Consider the following 19,910-nt stretch of genomic DNA (forward strand, 5'->3'; position numbering starts at 1 on the left):
TGAAAAGTACTTGCTCACAGTGAGCGCTTCAGGATCGGCACGGTGTACTGCCCTCCTCGACCTCCAAATGGCATGCAGGCCTAGGGCCATGATAAGATCGTACGGCACACTACTACCACCTTGAACAGACAAAAATCGTAGGCCATCTGGTGAAACGGGTAGGTTTTCTTTAAAGTCCTTTCCAACACATCCCAGAAAAAAAAAATGGCGTCCCAGCACTCCGTGAACACGTGCTCAACTCTTTCTGATTTTCCACATAATGTGCAAATTGTTGACCGAGCATCAAGCAAATGGTTAAACAAAATGGTTCCAAAAATACAAAATCACAGAGGGTACGGTGGGCATCCCTGCCTGACAGAACACAAGATGGGTATACTTTTTGTGACACTTAATTTTGTGGAGCATTCACTGTACGCCATGTGTACTCCTTCCTAAATAACCTCGTCACCAATTACATGTTCCAGAACGCAAAACAAAATATCGTGACACACTCCGTCAAAGGCTTTTGCACAATCAATTTGAAGCATGGCAACTCCCTTACAAAAAAAAAAATCACAACATCGTAACACGCTGCGCGCGACGTGAACATTGGTTAGTATACTTCTCCCTCGTATACCACATGTCAGGTGCGGATACATCTCTACTTCAACTCCTTGCAGCCTTTGAGCAATTATCTTCATTAGTACTTTGTAATCAGTATTGTACAAGGTTATTGGCCTGAAGCCAGTAACAGGTTAGCGTTTCATTCTGTCCTCAGGCTTTGGTTTGGAAACAGTGTGTGTTCGCACAAACAATGGTGGCAGTACTTGCGTTTCATACGCTTCGCTAAAAACCAGAAACAAAAGAAGGGCCACAATCTCGGTAAACTACTTGTAGAACTCTGCACCGAAGCCCTCAGGACCTGGAGATTTCCTCCCTTTTAAATCTCTTACGGCTCCCTCGACTTCGGCGAACGTAATGGGCTCTTCTTATCTAGCTCTATTTCACATCCTCGTCTAAACAGGGCATGAATTGAAGAAAGACTTTTTTGTATTCATCAACTTTCGGTACAGTGTACCTAAACAGCTGCTGGTAATGTTCCACAAAGGCTTTTTCGATTCGCTTTTTATCACGAGTAAGTTCACCATGCCATATTATTTCCTCGATTACGTTGCTTTTTGCATAGCTTACCTCGTCCGTTAGCGACGGTTTCGTGGGGGCTTCCCCGGCCGAAAACTTCTCAGCCATTGCCCGAAAGGTTTCCCCCCGATATCTCTTTTTGTCTATCGCCTCTAACTTATTTTTTATTGTCCTGATATCATCGCGAAACAGGCCAGGGCTTTCGCACTCAAGCTTCAGTAACTGCTTTAAATATTACCTTTCATCTTGTCCTCTCTTTCCCTCTCTAGCCGTTTGATTGCAGTTTCTTTTTCCATTACGCAGTTTTCATTATTATTTACATAGTTCCCATTTGAATCCCCAGTTCATGTGATCTGCGTTTTGGTATTTGCGGAATACGTAATCCACTGTTTGGGTGAAGGCTTTCTCGCCCAATAATTGGGAGTTCGGTTTCAATATTTCCCAACTGAACTTTTTAGAATTTTCCCTTTTCTCCCTCCCCCCCCCCCAAAAAAAAAACAAAAAAACGAAACCAAACCAAACAGTGATCGCAAAACGCATCGTCAACGCAGCAGCTTCCGCATAGTGACGCTATTTCAAAGGAAACATAAACCCTATCAAGTCGCGCATTACTCCCACCTTGAAAGTGCGTGAACCTTAGTGGGCTACTGTTTGCCGCGCAATGCGCTACATCTGCGAGCTCGTTATCTTCAAGCAAGTCGCTAAGAATCTGTGCCCTCTGATCGCTTGCTCGATGTGGCCCGTTTCTATCGCTTGACTTGCAAACACAGTTAAAAGGGCCCTAAATAGGTCGCAATTTAAAGCGCGCTATCGCTAGATAAGCGCTCTTTTCTTTCCTTTTTTACATGTGGAGACTTGCAACCATTCAACAGAGCTTTGACGCACCCTTTTTGCTTCCGACGTAAGCTCAGCCACGGCCGGACTGGAGCAGCGGCGAGCGCGCAAACTGCGCGCCCGCCGCTCCTCCAGCCCGGCCGTGGCTCAGCTGGCGCTGACAACTACGGCGCCGCTATTGGCGGGTTCCACCAAATGCTGCATCCAATCAGTGTTTCCGGCTCTAAAGGAAGCCGCAGGCGGTTTCGGTGGCTCGGGCGGTGTCTACGAGAGCGATACTCTGGCACGGCGTATCTGTGTAGGGACGAATGTCGATCGTCACCATCCGTCACACGAGCTCAGCTGAGTTTGTTGATATAGCGCGAAGTTTGCAAGATATGAATAACGCTGAAAATCCCATACAGTCATCTGCAGGCAGAAACGAGACGCACGTGACCGCGGCAACCTTCCCGGCCTTCTGCCTTCCCGGCGGGCATGGACCGCGCGCGAATCGGCCCACACCACAACCGCTAAAACTCGTCGCCGCCTGCCAGATCCGGACTATTGCTGAAAATCAGGTTACAAATTCGTGTAAGGGGATGATAGTGCGGTTAAAGATTGGGCTGCCAATCGTCGTCGGCACGGCTTCATAAAGCGGGGACCGAATAACTGCGGTGATGCTAAGTCTTTTTTGCGAAAACTGACTAGCCATCGCTAGCGCGGCGACGCGCGGCCGATGCAGTCTGTAGCATGCGCGCCGGCTGCTAAAAATAAAAAAAATTCCGCGCCTTCCCGCGAGGGGAACACGAGTAAATGCAGAGCATTGGGGCCTCCGTACTGGTTGAAGGCATTGTTGCTTCCATCGCTTCTTCCGTGATGCTGGAGTAGCAGACACGAGTAAACGTGGGAGCGAGCGTCAACCAAGGAAGGAAGGAGCAACGCAGTGACTGAAGCACGAGCGACCGCTAGCCGCTTTATATTTGCAGCGCGCGCTGTAGAGGGAGAGCAGTACGGGGGGGGGGGGGGGGGGGGGGAGAGCGCGCATGCGCAAGCAGCGTGCGCCCTTCCACGCCCCACCGCGCTGCTATCACGGACCTGTTACGCCGTAACCGCGACGGAGCGAACGGGCTGACTACGACGCATGCGCGTGCCAGCTGCTGTTGAGAGAGAGGAGGGAAGGAGGAGAGGCGCACCTGCTGCGGACGCGGAGCTGTGGACGCCGTCCGACGCAGGAAGAGGCGAGGCTAAGAAATGCTCTGCATTTAAAAGCCGGACGAGCTACTTAGCTGCGAGTACCTCGGAGTGCAAGTGCCCAGGCAAGCGCCCGGAGCGCAAGCGCCTCTAGGTTGTTTTGCTCGAGCTTATCAGCTTGTAGCATCCACAGCGCTTTGAGGTGCGAGGAAAGGGTGAAAGGGTGAAAGGCCTTATAGCCCTCGCCATCATATTCAGGGCCCCTTTAAAGTCACCAAGTAAAAATTTTAACCATGTTCTCGAAAAATACCACTGTTTCTCAGACCACATTTGGGGCGTTATACAAAGCACACGAAATTCAGAGCCGCAATAGCTATAATCACAAATCAGCAGCCTGCCCGTTTCACACGAAACAACATTTTTTTTTTTTGCATAAATTACAATACCATTCCTAACAAAGGGCGGACCGGCTGACCAGCTCGGACCTTGCGGCGCAACAAGAAGTCGTCGCTAGAGCCCGGGCAGCCAGCCAGGACCAGGGCATCCCGGACTAAGGTTGCCCCACACAGGGCTGGTGCCCCTGCCATCTAGCACCAAATTTGCTCGTTTTTATTAAACGTTTATTTCTCTCTCTCTCCTAACAAAAAGACAGCACCCCCCACCCCTCCGAAGTTCCTACGCCATGACTTTGCGAGGTTTAGTGCTCAGAGCTCATCGATAAGTATTCAAAATGCCTAGGGTTTCCTAAAGTATTTTTGAGATGCTCTTATGAAGACTCAACAGCCTAATGCTACGCATCAAGCAGCGGGCCCCTACACGCACATCGTACAGCAGGAAATAAAATGACTGTCTTCTATTTCTTTCGTTGTAATTGATGATTGATTGGTTGTAGGGTTTAACGCGCCGAGACAACGCAAGCGATGAGGCGCGCCGTAGTAGACGGATTCGTGTTAATTTTGACCACCTGGGGATCTTTAACGTGCGCCGAAATCTCGTACACACAGGCGTTTTTGCTTTTCGCCTCCATCAGAAAAGCGGCCGCCGCAGCCGGGGATTGAACCCGCATCCTCGTGCTCAGCAGCACAACACCTTAGCCGTGCACTGAGCCACCGCGGCGGGTATTTCTTTTGTTGTTGTTGACTTGTATCAGACGAATGTTTTTTTTTTTTCTGTGCCCAGCGAATTAATTTTTTTGCACCGTCACAAAAATCCTATTAGGAGGTTTGGAAACGTTTGGTAGGCTCACAAAGTTCATGTGAATATTTTCTTCAGGCTGTATGGCATACGTTCCCTTCACAAATTGACTTTTATTAGGACTGCGTGCAAGGAGGGGCTATTCGCAGCGTGCGTTGTTCATTGATTGACATGCAAATACGATCAGGAGGCTTTTGCTGCACCACCGCAAAACGGTGCCGACAACGTTGTCAAGAGTACTCGAAGGCGAATTTTTGCCCCGAAATTCTATGGTAACCATCGTCATCCTAACGAACTGACTATCAACTCGAGCGGTTATGACATGATCACAGTGTTGAAGGCTTAATGTATACTCGCTACCGAACGCAATAAATTTTATATGTTTTGGGCTCCAGTATAACAAGAATCGAAAGCGATCAATTTGTCCAAGTAGCTCTTTATTGTTTTACAACCCCTTCAGGCACAAAGAACTAATCCTGGCCCACTCGGGATGGCATTCCATGACTTTAAGAAAATTACTCTTACTCTCTTGTCCTGGACTGAGGACCCCGCTCACTAGCCAGCTCTATTTTACTGTTAAATAAAGTTTTCGATATGGCTGTGGGATATGTACCGTGAATATCCCTCCAGGTATGAACATAGTGTTACTGTATTTTTACCGTACGCGTAACTATGCGTGCATGCGTGCGCGTGCGCGTGGGTGCATGTGCGTGCGTGCGTATGTGCGTGTTTGCGTGCGTGCCTGGGCACGCACGCGCGAGTTCGCGCGCTCGTCTGTGTGTGTGTGTGCATGCGTGCGTGCGTGCGTGCGTGTGTGTGCGTGTGCGTGCCTGCGTGCGTGCATGTGTGTGTGTATGTAGGCGTGCGTGTGCGTTTGTGCGTGTGTGTGCGTGTGTGTGCGGGCGTGTCTGATAAGGCGGAAACATGTTATAGCGGCAACCCTGCAGAAATGATATGGAAACTGACTAGCTCCTTTCCGTACTGACTTTTTACACTCCGTACTGTCTGTTTGCACACCGTACTGACTTTAAAAGTACAGCAAAACAGTAATGAAAAATGTGCGTCATTCCTAAGTCTCTATGATTTAGATTGAAACCGCGATTACTTTGTGGAGTAAGCATTTATGGCGCCGGGCCCTGCATACAAGTACAGCGTCCGAGCTTGAATTGCCCACGTTATTTGGTGTCGAGCTCAAATACTAACGTTTTGCTCAATAATCCTCCATACTGGTTGATTGATTGATTATGAGATATAACGCGCCGGTGCACAGGCTTCGAGGCACGCTGTAGGAGAGGACTCCCGATTAGTTTTGACCACCTGGGGATCATTAACGACTTGAGGCCATTAACAGAGCCGCAATGCGCACCACCACTTGCCTCCCTAGAATGACCCCGATATCATCTCTCCAGGCTGAAGCTCAGCTGAACACGCTTGGCGAACTGGTTGAACAACGTCGCTCAGCCCGTATGCACAAACGTACTTTTGTTGCGGAGGCAGCGGCCTTAGCTAGTTACATGGGTTGTTCCCTTCCCGCTTCATCAGATCGCCCTGTAACCGGGCACCGTCACAGCGGATAGAGCTTGTCACCTACGTCTATTCCTTGGCCGCTGCCAATGCTAACAACCAGCCCACCAGAAGACTTTCTCAAACGGAAGGAGGATCTGCATCGCGCCAAACGTGCCCTCATCCCACCGTGTGGAACGGAACTCTCCAGTAGACTTGCTCGCTGGGAAAAGGTTTTGCTACGCAGACTTCGCGTTCGGGTGGCTATTTCAGCTGCTGTGACCCGGGCATGACCACCACGCTACCATGCCCCGTTCGATGACACCTGCCCCTTCTGCACAGTGCCTGCCGAACAAGATGATGCGGATCATCTATTATGGGCGTCTCCTCCACTGGACTGAGCGAAAAGTCGACACCTTAGAGGCACAGGCCTCCATCTTGCAAGACTTCCCGACTACCAGCTCCCTTCTTGCCTTCCTCCGAGAGACGGGTGCCTATCTGTACCTGTACATAGGTTGTTTTTATGCCAATGGGAATATTATCGCAAATAAAAAAAAATACATATTGCTAGGGAGAGTAAGGGCGCAAAATAATTCGGGCAGATATTTTAAATGCATACAATACAAGTGGCCAGGTTAGAGTGGAAAGCCGGGCTAGTCGAAAATGATTCATGACTGGAGCTGCGCACAAAAAAAAAATGGGACCAAGGAAGCGAACACACGCAACACACACTCCGTTGTGTGTGTTCTCTTCCATGGTCCCATTTTTTGTGCGCAGTTGCAGTCATGGCCAAGTTAGCTGCACGAGGGTGCCCAAATAATTGATGCGTAATACAGGGTTGCCAAGCACAGTGATCGTAATTATTCATTGAGTGAACTAAAACAGGGCTCATGGTCTCTCTATTTTTTTACTTACTACTCTCTGAAATCTGCACATACCCCGAAGGTGGCGCGGGGTGCTAACCACGAGTTGGGGGCACAGTTTTCAACTCGACCGTGCAGGACGTGGCCGGCTTCTTTTATAACTCGAGATCGTTTTGGTCGTCGCGTAGCCCGGAGCAACGGCTGTTTTGTCTTCGTACGCAGGCAAGAGCGGCAGCTCACTGAGCGGAGTGATGTCAGTGTGTGAAGCCAACAAAATGTCGTGCTGGGTGGTCGCAGCACATTGGTTAGGCTGGATCCTCGGAAGCAGTTCACTGACTAGGAGTAGTGAGAGCTATATTGGGTTCGCATTTGAGTTAGCCATTGTGAACGGGAAAAGGATCCTGATGTGAACGCATCCCTTCTCCGCATCGTTTTGGATTATGGGGTTTAACGCGCCGAAGCTACACATTGGCTATGAGGCGCGCTGTAGTGGAGGGCTCCGGATTAAGTTTGACCACCTGGGGATCTTTAACGTGCGCCGAGATCTGCTCACACGGGGGCTTTCGCTTTTCGCCTCCACCTGAAAAGCAACCAGCCCGGCCGGGATCGAACCCACATCCTTCGGCTCAGCAGCGCAGCGACTTATCCACTCAGTCACGCGGCGGGTTACATCACCACAGCGTAATCGCTTCATAACCGCAATGTCACAACATCATCACAATGTCATCGCAGTTGTAGCGCATAGCTGGCTCTGTTTTCGCATTATTCGTTCAGACAACCGTCTGCGGTTTTTTATTATGTGCTTTTCTTTTATTCTTTGTTTTTATATACACCTCCTTCCTTCCCTTCTAATGGCATTTCAAATCTTCATTTTTTTTTTACTCATGGCACCTGTATGCTGTCCATCCTTAGTCGCCCCAATCGCGACGCCTAGCTTGTTCCCCGCCATCCAACACCGTTTCTCCTCGAACCTTTCTAAGTAAATATATCCTTCTTCGGAACTCGGTGCGTCTGCCGCCTCGTTTTAGCACTGGCCACGCATGTAGTCGAAGGAGTTGAGCTCCGGTCGAATCAATTTCCAACTCCGCCGAGGGCTGTGTCCCCTGTCTCTCGGAGCTCGGCTGTATAGCCCGCCCAGCGCTCCCCCAAGGGGCGCCCGTAATCCACGGGGTTCCCACGCAGAGACCAAACTCTGTCACCCTTTGCCTGCGAAGCGAACGAATGTCGGACCAGGCCAGTTTGCTTGTCCGTGTAATTATTATGGATTCCGCCGGACACCGAGCTGTCACGCGCGGACTCCCCGAAGAAGAGCCCCGGCTTTACGGCTCAGCCGCCTGCGACCGATTAATTTCGATTTGGCCGCGCCACGGGGCTGAGCGCCAGGGATGCCGCTGGCTCGCCACTCCCTGCGCACGCACGCACGCACGCACACCGGCAAGGAATACAGGCTGTTTTGCAACTTCGATTGCACGGCGAGGGAGGGCCAACACTTCCGCGAAAAGTTCGGTAAACTCGGAAAAGGAGAGAGAAAGCAAGCAGTCAACTATAGTTGAAAAAACAACCACATTAAAGGAACCCTGCAAGACTTTTTCAACTTTTTTGAAATCATAAATGCTTGCAGAACGTAGTCACTCAACACCCCCAGTACTTAGATTAGGGGGTCGCAAAGTACCTCAGCCGAAAATTACTGCTCTATGCCCATCAGATAACTTGTAAACCCGCTCAAAATTTTTTTCTCTCTTTTCCAGTCTTCATGTTCTTCGACGGTTCTAATTGCGTCACTAAGGCCATGTAGCGGCTGTTAGCTGGTTTTCATTCAGTTGCAGCAATGAACGCCTTTCGATGGCAATTAAAAAAAAGCCACGAAAACAAAGCAGAAATGGAAAGCGTACCTGGTGCGACGAGCAAATCACGCAGTGCCGCACCGTGCTGGCGATAACTATAGCTTTCGCAGTGGTTCCAGACGCGAAGGAACTAGTGAGAGCGCTTATCGAAAGTGTTGCAGGGTCCCTCTAAGGCAGTCAAATTTCAGCAAACTGAGGGGTATATTCTGCGATGTTCCAAGAGTGCAATGTTGGTATATCGAACCAATTAAAAAAACATGAAAGAAGTTTTACCTTTTCTTGGCATGCTGTCACCTTGTCAGGTAAGCAAGAATATTTAGAGCGACTGATGTCGTACTCCAGGGTGATTGGGGCAAGCATGACTGAGGGGTGTTTGTTGTCCACACGTAGGCGCCTAAACACCGGCGCTGCTTCATCTGATAGGGAGAGGACTCATTATACGTTTCCCTGAGTATGCCTACCACGGCACACCTGCATACCTACAAAGATGCGTATACTTTGCCGGCTCGTTGGCACGTACATTTGTAACAAAGCGTATGTTTTTAATTACCTGAGCATTGGGAGCGCGTGCTGCGCTGCAGCCCGCTCGAAGAAGAAGCCCTGATTTTCCAGGCGAGGACTGCAGCCACAGCCCGCGGCCTACCGGAATAGAATGGCCACCCAGTGCTACCCTTTTTAACCTAACTTCCTCCCGCTCTTTTCTTAATAAACGTTTTCTACAACAGCAACCACGGTGCGAAGTTCGGTTAAGTGACAAAGCATGCTTTTTGGGTATGCATTTCTAATCATGCAACCACGTTATTTTTTGTTGTTGTTGTTAATATTATCATCATCGTCATCATCATCGTTATATTATTATTATTATTATTATTATTATTATTATTATTATTATTATTATTATTATTATTATTATTATTATTATGTCACAGTCACGGTCACGTTCACTTTGGTTACTTTACACCGGTACCCGAAAGCTATTTCTGAGACAAAGGCTCGCAATTTCTTTGCGTTGAGTAATATACACCTGAATTGGGGCTTACTAACTATTGTGGAGTGCGCTTGCGTTGCTGTTCTATGCATCCGCAGAACGAAAGCGTTTGCGATATTTTTGCCGCTGATGCAAGGGTTTTAAGCGCTACAGATTCAACTTCAAAGCCTTGATTGGCCCCTAAAAGAAGCCTTTGATGTGCATTTATTGCTACATAGTACATTTCCACAGTCTGATGAACCGTGCTGCAGCCATCCTCAGGCTTCTTGTACCTTATAGCGTTGGCCTGCTTGCCCGGCGGCGACCAGGAAAGATACATATTTTATTTGCCTTCCTCCACCGGCCTCTTCAGTTACCGCGGCCACTTTTACGACGTGATGCTGAAACCGCTTTGTGCCGCGGCACCCCTATATCGGGAATTTATTATTCTTTCCATGCGGTCACCCCTGGCTCAGAATTCGGACCGCAGACTTCGCAGATGGCGCTGAAGGTGATAGAGAGTGGGGGAAGGCGTAGGCAGGGGAGAGAAGGAAACGGCTGGGGTCGCGAGGAACCTACGGCACTCGCCATCAGACGGGTCCTTGTTCAACCAAACGTTAAAAACCACTGCTCATGCCCAGGACAGGACATTATGACGATCTTTATGGTCAGTTTGCTCTAGGTTATAGATGAAGCGTGGGTGCGCCGGCCGAGTCCTGGGGCAGGGTCCCTATCTCCTTTGACCCTCCGCCCCCCCCCCCCCCCCCCCCCCCCCCCGAACAATCTTCTCGAACAACCGATAACCTGTGGACACGTATCTTTTATGCACTCCAGTTTGGCTTACTGTAAGGCGAATAGGGGGGCTGGGGTGGCCATAATACAATGAAAAACAACAGCAGGACCAGCGAGAATGCCATTTTTTCGGTGTCTATTGAAGGTTGATTTTTGCGCCTTTCTGTTAAATCGGTGAACTTTAGCACGAATCAATTCGTTCTTCAGCGACTGAGCTGATGAATACATTCGTGCTGCCTTTATGTGAAGCAATATTGATTCCAACAAAAATTACATAACGGTATTGTTAGCCCGCTAATGTGGTTTAGAAGCGCGCGCCCACTAGCCCTAGGGCGGCGTGCCAGCGTTCCGGGCGATTAAAACGGTTCCTAGCCGAGCAACAGGTCTCCCCAATGTCAATATAAAGGTTCGAATAGGTTTCCAAGGGCTCAGTGCCACGACAGCTATCGCCGAAGCATTAATTACCGCCTGGTGTTGCTGTGATTTGGTATTTGTATTTTTACTAATTTGCATCGTGTAAACACGCAATAATATCCATGTTTTACGAACTGTATTTCAGTTGGGAATTTCACCATTCTTCTGCGGACTTCGCTTTGTCTCACGTCTAGTTGTGGCGCCATTTCAACGAGCTGAACAAGACAATCTATCCTAATCCGACACACAAACACCAGGCGCTCAGTAGTAAACCGTTTAATTGAAATTCAATTCATAGCGGTCGGCCAACGAACAGCTGTCGTTACGAGAGCTAAGTGACCAAAACGCTATGGTGGCTGCTGTGCAGTTCTAACGAAGGTTAAAAATTAACTACCCCTCCGTCAAAACGACAACGATGGGGTAACTCGAAGCTTTTTTAAAATCAAGTCCAACACCGAACGATCCAAACCAGAAGCGAGCAGACCCTATTTATTTATGATGATTAGTATGGTGGTGACGCGATTCCTACCTTATGTGTATGGTAAGGTTGTGTGAAGGGAGTCCGCTGGGGTGGCGCGAGCAATAAATAAAAGTTGGGGTTGCGCAATCAGATAGACGTCGGCCTTATAACGCGAGGGACCCAGGTTTGACTCTGACCACGAATAGCGTTTTAATTTTTCTTTATTATTCACACTAAAAACAGCGCAGGGACGAGGACGGAAGAGTGACAAACTAGGGCGCCCTAGTTTGTCACTCTTCCGTCCTCGTCCCTGCGCTGTTTTTAGCGTGAATAATGTGTACCCAACTAGCCCAACGTCAAGCGTTAGTAAACTTTTCTCCACTTCTCCAACGATCCTCATCATCGTCATCAGGGAAAGTTGTCTTTCCTGCAGTACGTTTTGGGTGTACTAGAGACGACATCAGTGAGAGGCTGAAAGCTTCGCTTTAAAAGCACTAAGCATTCCTATAGGGACCGGGTGGCCGTTGTATGGCACCACCGTCGCTTCAGCCAACAGCGCCGCCCGTGGCGAACCGCTCGTCAGTGGAATGCCGGTGGCGGTCAGCGCAGAGTTGTTGTGCATGGCTTTCTGTCGTTCTGCGGAGGTGAGGCTTGCAAAGCGTAGATAACCACAAGGACTTTTTTGATATAGGTAAATCTTGAGCTTGGAGGCATGCCACGTGTAGGATTAACGCCCATACTGAATAATTACAAATAGCAGACGATGCTCAATGCGCCAAGCTGGAAGTCAAGCTGGAAGTGCAAGTTCGTTCCTTCGCGCAAATTTTTCATGCCTGCATGCAGTTTTGCGCATCGAGGAATATTTTGCAGCTAAATGCTCCTACAAAGCCGGTGTGTGCAGCCGATCCAGGTATGCTGCGGCGCAGGCCTTTGGCAGTTGATGACGAAACGACGTCGTGCAAAAGCGAAAGACAAAGTTGAGGGGTGCCTTCTAAGATATACCTAAAAAAATTGTGATGGTCGCCGCACCCGTAAATTCATTAACTACAGTAAAAACACGTTTATTTCACAGAAACACGCTTATTACAGTCGTCGGGAATCGTTTACAGAATAAATACCACATGACAGTATACGTTATTGCTTGTCGCGGAAAAGCATTCCTTTACAAGGATTGCAATCATTTCTGGATATTTGGTTAATGGTTTTTCAAAAAACAATTCCTGCGTGGTAGAAGGACGAGAGACTAGAGGGTGCCAAAAAGCTGTACTCGGCAGGTTCACAACTGAATGCTGCGGTTGTTTTACAAGCTCCCACGTACGGTAGAAAAATCATTCCCCCCTCCGTCTAACGAGGATGATGGTTTATCGCGTAGCTTTCTCGTGTGGATTTCCTTGATTGCTTGTTGAGCTTTGAATTTGACAAGCACGAAGTTTGGTCTTTTCAACACAGCGTCTTTGACTTTGACCATTTTTCATTCGATTTAGCACAAATAAAGCTTCGCGTTCAACCATCGTCATCGTTAAACGGGGGGCTGGATGATTCTGCTGTTTAATTTTGCACTTCTATGCACCCCTCTCCAAATCCTAACTGCTTCCAGCGTGTCGGGAATGCGTCAGTCCTGGAGGACTCGGGCTGATGCACCCCTACTTGAGGCGACTAGCCGCGCGTACTTGGTTTCTTCACAAGGCACTGCACCATTTTTTAGGTACTCGGTGAGGAACACTTCAGCATAAAAAAAACAGGCTGACGTTAACACTGCCACATTTTTAAACTATCGGTGCTAGCCTTTATTCCACGCAGGAGGTAAAATGGGAAAGGGAGGGGGGATGGTTTGTAGCTTGGGCTGTTGGGTGGTTGATTAACCTTGGTTCTTTATAATATGACCACTACAAACGTGGGAGTTCCGCTTCGGCTCTCAGACTACCACGCTGTCACAGTGTGGCTCACCAAAACCGAAGGCACAAAACTCACGGATACAGAAAGAAAGTGTAAACTGCCACGACGTTTCCACGCCCACACGGTAATCGATCTCGTACGTAAGTACCCTTCTTTTCAAAGCACACGTATCAAGGTATCCCAGCGTTAAGGCTGGCGTGGAAACCGTAGTCATTGAAACCAGCTGCAGATAATTTAAGGTGGCAGAAATGAATACTAATATTAATAGTTTTATTCCTACTTAGATCGCGCAGAGCCAGGCGCAGAGCGCTACAAAAAGCGCTCATGTCAAAGTAGCCCATCCCCAAACTTAGAAGCGTCAAATAAGTTTGCGTAGCCATCTGTGCATTGAAGAAGAAATGAATACTAATAATAGTTGTTTTATTCCTACACAGAGCGGGTGGAGCCAAGCGTAGATCGCTGCAAGAAGCGCTCACGTCATTGTAGCCCTTATCCAACTTTAGAAGTGTCTGACAAGTTTACGTAGCCGTTATTGCATCTATGAACCCAACACATCTGTCCAGGCTTCGTTTCACCGCACATATCCGCTCAGAACACCACCAAAACATTCAAAGCACCGAAGCAAACACGGCAAAAACAACGGGAGGCTGCGTAGTCCGATGCATCAGCTCATTCCACTAACGAGGGGCGCGCCTATAGTGGTGGCGCCACCCGTCCAGCTGCCCGGTTCCTATACATGGGCTCGACAATCATGCTACCCTTCGCGGCCTTTAGATAGCTGTACCCATCAGCAATCGGCTCGCATATTAGGCAGCATAATTGTCTGAGGAGTCAAATTACGCAATCTGGTTTAGGACTGCATCATTACGGATTGTACTGGCAAGGAGTCACCAGGGCCTCGCTAGAGCTAGGAAGGTATTTCCGCGCCGATTTTCTTAAGTACCAAACAGCTATTCCACACCATTTCAACACCCACCAAGAAGGGTGTTCAGTATTTCAACACCATTTGTCCCACATTTGTGTAAAGCTACAAATTAGGGTGTTGGAAACTAAGAAAAAGGGTATGAAAGACCGCGAACTGGAAAAGGGTGTAGAGACGTCCAATTATGAAGGTATTTTAAACCCGTATACTCGGGTGGACCAAACATTTTCTTAAGCGGAGGGATTTTTTGTACCTCACAGTGTTTGAAACAATGTGACTTGGCATAATTTATTGCCCGCAGAGCTGTTTAAACTTGAGTTAGGTTCGGTGGCGTTAGCAAAAAACAACAACAAAAAGAACTGCGCCATCTGTAAAGGGTGCACCCCCGCAGATAGGGTATTACAACAGTGAAGCCGGCTTTCGAGCCTGTTCGAGTGTGAGCACAAGGGGCGCATGCATGTGCGCACCTCTTACTATACCATTTCTAAAGTACTGGTCTTTTTGGGATACTAAAACGCAAAAAATAAAAAAATTGGCGCAGCTTGCCCTAGTGGCGCAAGGCTGGAGAAACAGCGGAGCTAGGGGTCGACCTAATTTGTTTCCCAGTTGGATCCGCTGTCAGTGGAGGGCGACACACTGGAACAGCCTTGTTAAATCTGGCTAAACTTGGCCTCACTCCTCACTCCTCAGCACTTAGCCTAGCCTAGCAAGAAGATCTCAAAACCTAGCAAAACTTAGCAACCCTGGAAGAAGCTATAGGCCAACCCCAGCTCCGGTGGTTTTTATTGTTGTTTTTATAGCTGAATAGATATTTCACACCGTTTCCACACACTATAGAAAACCAAGGATGGGGCAGTCGGTCAACATTGTTTTCTACACACAAAAAGAGTGTAAAGCTACAAAAATAGGGTGTTGGAACCTAAGAAAAAGGACATAATGACTTTCCAACACCCTTATTCCACTTACACTACACCTTTTTTAGGCGATAAGGGCGTAAAAAAGTTTAGTGTATATATACTCTTTGTAATTTTAAAAGTTCAAATTGGTTTCACGTGCCAAAGCTCAACTTGGGCCATGGTGCGCGCCGTTTATGGAAACGAGCGATGATGGCAGACGAACGATTTTTTTTTTTGCTTTTAAACATTTCTGACGAGGTGGGCAGAGGGGTATGAGGGGATGTATAGTACTTCGCAGTGCAATTATACATGCATGCATGACTTATGACCTTGATCAATCAACAGCCGAACACATTTTACACACCCTTTGAACACCCTACCAAAAACTAAGGATGTTGAAGTTGGTCAACACTCCTTTTTCAACCCATAAAGGGTGTTGAGCTACGAATAAGAAGGCTGACATCCAAGAAAAAGGGTGTAAAGACCTCCCACCAGCCTTTTTCCACTTATGCTGCACCTGTTTTGGCCAAAAATGGGGTAAATAAGTTTAGTATGCATACTTAACCTGGTGTACTAAACATTGCAGCCAAGTGGTCTAGCGCACTGGCTCTGTTCCGGCTTGGATTCTCAAAAGCAGCTGCCTCATTTTTGATGGATGCAAAATACAAAGAAGAACCTCTGCGCATGAGTTTTGGGGATCTAAATTAGGATCAACTCTCGCATTGCTTGCGAGTGAGGTCAACACCGTCGTTATTATTCAGCAGATCTTCCCGCTGAAGTTTAAATTTAAGCCCAACGAAAGCTGTTTCAACATTATACCGCTATATGAAAGCATTTAAGCAATGGTATATTGTTCTTGCAAGAAAGCTAAACGGCCATGTAAACTATGTAAGCATTCGTGGATGGTGTCTTTCCCGCAATACTCGTGATGCGCCGTAAGAAGAAAATAAGTTCGCTCAATTGTCATTCTCGAGAACGGCAGATCACGCATCAAAATGACCCCCCAAATATCTCACAGGTGTGAACCCTGTCCCGTAATTCAAGTAATTTGCATTGCTCATGGTATTTTTTTTTTGTCTAGCAGAACACATTTTGCTGTCCTTGCCAGGGCTTGGTGAGCGTATTTAGTGTCCTTGGCCGACCTGACAGACTTGTGAACTTCGTTCGGTTGTTCTCTCTGCCTCAGACAACTTCACACTTTTGTCTTAAATTTTTAGCTACCTATTTTAGATCTGTCCCGGAATAAGTATCCTGAATATTACGTGGGAATAAAAATAACAAAAACTCTAGCAAACGGCCGCACATAAAACGCTGATAAAAATAAGGGACCATTTAAATGGCAAATTCTCTAGAGAACAGTGACCTGACTAAATCATACCAGCGCTTCGCTGTGAACGAGTGCTAGTGGCGGCGGCTGCCGGCGGTGAGGGAGAGGTGGTCGCGCGGACCACATCTCCTTGTAGCCATCCCCAGAACGGCCTTTGACACGGAGCGCACATCCGCTCGAAAATTGGTACCGCGGCCGTTACCGCCGCAGATAGGCCGCCCCCGAAGACGACGTTCCGTGCGCGGGCTAAGACCAGGAGTCGTCGCCTTCGCCACCCATCCGAGCCGGGCAGGCGAGCGATAGAAGGCGCGGCTGTAGAGTCTCGCCGCGAGAGCGTTCAGGCACCCGCAGGAAACCGCTCGGAGTTTTAAAGGTGGAGAGGCGAGAGGGGTGCGTCTATCCTTATCAGTTCGAAGCAGCGATATTGGCGAATCGATTCCGAAAGCGGCCCGTGTGTTTGGCGCCGCCTTCTCCCGCGAGCAAGGTGATTCGTGTTGGGAGGCGCCTGAACGGCTTGCCATCAGGCCGCGCCGATTTGCAGGAGACGTGGCGGGGGGAAAATCCGCCGCAGGCGGCTAAACCACCGGAACTGAGGCAATCGGACGTGCCCAAGAGGCCCGGCGGAATAAATGGCCGCCACTCACATAGCCATTTCTTACATTTCCTCTTCCGGGTAGGAAAAGGTGCGCCAGCGAACGTTAAACTGAGGACGGAATTCCAGTCGTATACCTGCCGTCTTTGAAACTGCCAACTTGGCGGCGTCCATTTAGGCTAGATTTTGGAATTTTTTGCCCTTTTGTGCGTGCTTGCGAGCAATATAAACTTCTTTGAAAAATTAAGATTTAACATACGCAGGCCGCGCCAAACTGCATGTTGGGCTCTCCAGCTTGAATTATATAAATGTTATGCCGGCTTGCATGAAGTTAGATATGTGTGTTTTGGACGCCTGAAGGCATGAATCTCGTCTTTTCATCTTGTGACTGATAAAAGAGTTCGTTCAGATGAATGAGTCAGCCTCAGTGCAGCGAATAAAGCTTCATGCTAACGAACGCCAAAGTGGTACGGCATAGTAAAACACTGCGACATTTCAGCTCCGTTTTTTTTTTTTTTTTTTCTCAACTACCTGCGCGAAACGTCCGATAAGCTTACTTTGTAGCGACGATTATGTAGAATCCTTAGTCCCAACATTGTCACATATTCCCCTCCTTTACCCCCGCCCCCCTGCTCTGAACGACATTTACAAAATTCAGGTAAACCTATTTTTTTCTTTTAAAAAATGTATCACCCAACAATAAGACTTTATTCCCAAGACCGGGTTGTTGCTTCCAACGAAATTTTTCTTCTGTAGTAACGCTGCGCGGAATGGACAAATGCGGTCCGCAATTCTTTATCGAGGCCAAAATATTAAAGTGGTGATTAACTTGTCCCCTTTAAATTCTGCTCAAAATGAAGACCACAACAAAGTTGCTTCCAAGAAATTTTCGAGTGCGCATGTGTAAAGGAAATGGCAGAACACTGGTACAGACCTCGGGGGAAATTATTGACTGCCCTCAGTCGACACCAAATGACCAACTGACATCGTTCCTTTTAATCGCAAATTTAAGCAGCTCCCAGCCATGAGGTGACGACTACTACACTCCCATTAGTCGTGAAGAGGCTGCGCGAGACCGAAAACCTTGTTTTCGGGCTCACAGGCGCAAATCACCTGCGTATATTTTTTGCCTGGTTAAATTGCATTATTGGGGCTGAATAATATTTTTTGGCACAAAAGTGCAGCATGAGTTTTAGGAGAGCCTTATTAATAACCAAATTATTTGTCATTTGGGTACTTTCAAAACAGTACCTGATTATTATCATCCAGATCGAGAAGAAAAACGACTATACAAACCGACAGCGAAGGAGCCTACAGATGTATTCTGTAAGCTTCTATGCTCCGTGGGTGGGTGTAAATATGACGGTACACACAGAAGCCAAATGAACGACGTCAAAATCCAACCGTCCACATCCCACTAATTGTCGCCCTCGGCATTTTTATTTTAGGGCGCGAGACAACTTGCACTAAATTAAAATAATCTTCTCGTGAACCGTGATCGTATGAACCGTTTTATCATCAATCTGAACGACACCTTGTTCTTCTGGATGAGGCTTGTGTGTGTAAGATTCTGTGTATTTTTCGTGTCCTCGAATGAATATCCCCGAGGATCCACGTCTTTCGAAGCTGAAGGCGTTCTATAGTGCGAGGCGTTGCAAAAGGAAAGTCATGGTGACAGTGAGTTAGAAAAAACGCGGTCACCGCCTAAGTCTCAGGTCGTTCAAAGAATGACTTTGACCTCAAGCTCATGCGTCTCATCACTTGGATATGCGTTTTGAGTAGATTAGTTAATAATGGGCAGCATTTTCGTCATCAGTAGAGTAAAAAAAAAGTGTGTATGCATGCGTGTGCGTGTCTGTCTTAAGACCACCGTCAACGTTACCGGGAAATAAAGTTTGCTCCTACCTTTCACCGAAATTATGTGTCACCCATATATCTGTAGTCGCTAAGAAGCTTCGCTGATCATCCACCTTCACAAAGTGCAATGGCTCACGATTTAAAAAAAGTAAATTATATTGTTCCACTCCCCTCGTCGTCGTCTTCTTGTGACAATATTAACGTGAAGCTTTCTTGGAATTACTGATGGCGGTGTCGTAACCAAAACGCACTGCAGGAAAGTGAACTTTACCAAATAGAAGAGCACATGACGATGATGATAATAATGAAACAAGAAAAAACTCTTACCCTGGTTGGAATTGAAGCTGTTTCCCTTGCGTCATGAAACCGACGTCTATCCTATTGCACCATCGTCGCATTCGGGTCGCTCAGCATTTCGTTTAGGTTCGTTGTGCGGGCGTTGGCTTTGGAGTATGGCTGAGTTGAAGTGGACTTTGGTTTTGGACTTTGTAAGTTTAGATTTTGGACGACGACGATGGTCTAACAACGACGATGTGTGTGTGTGTGTGCGTGTGTGTGTGACGGGGGGGTGCTCAGGTTTTTCCTGAGGGATTCATTCGCTCTCGTTTGAGTTTCGACTTTGACTCGCAGGCAGTTCGCACTTCGATAATTCACGCTTTGACTTTGCTTGCAATGTTTTTGGCTGTGGCACTTCGCCATTTGATTTTCGCACGCAAGAAGGCTTCGCGTTTCAACCATCGCCGTCGTTACACGGAGGGGCTTCTGATTTTCCTTTTTTTTATCTTTCTCTCCCTATGTATTTCTACTTTAACAGAACAATTCATTATTTCTGTTTAGCTATTATAATCAATTAAACCGCCGGACAATACCTCTCCACGGGCTAAATAATTTAAAAAAATCACGCCATATCCACGGAATGAATGATGATAAGTGGGGTGAAGCTCGAGAGGGGAGATCATCGGTAACCGTAACTCTCCCGTGAAAGTTCGCCCATTACATCATTAAGAAAGACGTAAGACTGTGTGCGTACATTGTACAAATCAACTTTTATTTTCGGAGTCAATGCTCCCAGGCCCAGACCTGGTGAAAGACCCCGCGCCATCGAGGACTGCCCCGCACCTCCACCACAATTTGTCACGTAGGATGGGACACAACGGTAAAGAAAGAACTTTTATTTAGGGCGAACTTGTGCCCGAACAAGACGAGAGGAAACGAGCAAAGGTCCTTGCGTCTCGTTCGATCTCCGAGAACGACTGCCTG

The sequence above is a fragment of the Haemaphysalis longicornis genome, unplaced genomic scaffold (assembly GCF_048455015.1).
Source record: "Haemaphysalis longicornis isolate Haplotype H1 unplaced genomic scaffold, Haemaphysalis longicornis Haplotype H1 scaffold_1, whole genome shotgun sequence".
NCBI lineage: Eukaryota > Metazoa > Arthropoda > Arachnida > Ixodida > Ixodidae > Haemaphysalis > Haemaphysalis longicornis.